The 1,704-nt window shown below is 39.5% G+C and overlaps 1 non-coding gene across 1 annotated transcript; it reads right to left on the bottom strand.

Moving 5' to 3' along the window:
- Nucleotides 1-898: 898 nt before the first annotated feature.
- Nucleotides 899-1,000, bottom strand: LOC125340237. Its single transcript, XR_007208720.1, has one exon. It is a non-coding gene; the product is annotated as a U6 spliceosomal RNA (small nuclear RNA).
- Between the last annotated feature and the right edge of the window lie 704 nt (nt 1,001-1,704).

A 1,704-nucleotide genomic window follows, 5' to 3' on the forward strand; every position in this document is an offset into this window, starting at 1 on the left:
AACTAGTGAAAGTAATGTGTTAACATCTCTAAGAGGAAGGACATGATACCTGAGAAACCTACCCAGAAAGAGCCGGAGCCTCAGAGCACAGGGCCTGGGGTCTCTTATGTGGAAAGCAATAACTGGAACTGTCCCTCTTAATACATGAAATCAAAATCAGAGAACTCAAAACCAGAGTCAAAAATCAGAGAAAAAGCTGGCAGCTCTATGCCACAGATACCACTAGATGTCACTAGGAGGCCAATGTTAGAAACCCTGGAGAAAAGAAAGAACAAATGAGGCCTAAGTGGAGAAGGAAAAAGTTCCCCAAGATGGCCACAGGTAGTAGCTAGTGGACCCAGTGCCTGCACTGGCTACAACCATCCTAATGCAGAAATAAAAGGGAAGGAAGGAGGGGGAGGGAAGGAGGAAGGGAGGGAGAGAAGGTGGGAGAGATGATGAAACAGAAGTAGGATTCCTAAACTGTAATGACTTTAAAGTAGTCTTCATGAGTTCTTGCTACTACCTAATGTGCAGGACTGAGCAGGTATAGTTTTAGGCAGTTCTCGTGTGTGTGTGTGTGTGTGTGTGTGTGTGTGTGTGTGTGTGTATGTGTGTGTGTGTGTGTGTCTGTGTGTTCCTGAAGTGTAGTGATACATTTATTCAAAATAAGATGTAAGGCCTATGGATTTAAAATATATCCTTTGTCATATTTTTATTAACGTATATTAATTATACAAAAATGTTTCACCATGGTATTTCAAGCTTTCCCATATTATACTTTGATCAGATTAATCCCCTCCATTTCTCTTTTCCCTGCCCCTAGCTCCTACTTTGCAAATTTTAAATAGCTCTCTATACCATCTTCATACATAGACACAACGTATTTTAGTATTGTTCACCTGCCATCTTTCCCTTTTAAAATACAGAAAAATTCATAAATTTGCATGTCATTCTCATGGAGGTGCCGTGCTAATCCTGTATAGTTCAATTTTAGTATATGTGCTACCAAAGCCAGCACAAATGTAACCTTTAGGCCAAGGTAAAACAGAACTTTCTTTTGAAATAACAATGCTTATTTAGTCCTTTGGTAGACACTTTGGTAGACACTAAGTCCTGCTAATATATTCCATGTACCAAGAAAATACTTCTGGATATCCAGCAGGAAAAAGAAATTACGATAACTAAAAATATTTTATTATCACTTTAGCAAATGACGGTAGCAACTAGATCGTTAACTTGTTTTCTGTCCAATATAGCAAATAGTCAATGGAAAATTATGCCATAAAATATCACTGATCTGCCTAAACTTATCCTGAATACTATAGAACCAGAAGAAACTAAAATCCATTATTCTGCATTTCTCAGCTTTTTGCAGGTTAAGGCTCATTATTAAAATAGTATTTATGTGGCCAGGCCCTGGTGGCTCACACGTAATCCTAGCTACTCTGGAGGCCAAGATCTGAGGATTGATGTTCAAAGCCAGCCTTGGCTGGAAAGTCCGTGAGACTCTTATCTCCAATTAACCACCAAAAATTTGCAAGTGATGCTTGTGCTCAAAGTGGTAGAATTTCAGTCTGGAGCACAAAAGCTCAGCACCCAGGCCCTCAGTTCAAGCCCAATGACTGACAAATAAATAAAGTACTATTTATAAGCCAGAGGTGACAGTATACGTCTAATCCCAAATCCTTGGGACATTGAGGAAAGCACATGGGGCCAAATGGA

This window comes from Perognathus longimembris, chromosome 22, assembly GCF_023159225.1.
Source record: "Perognathus longimembris pacificus isolate PPM17 chromosome 22, ASM2315922v1, whole genome shotgun sequence".
NCBI classification, from domain to species: domain Eukaryota; kingdom Metazoa; phylum Chordata; class Mammalia; order Rodentia; family Heteromyidae; genus Perognathus; species Perognathus longimembris.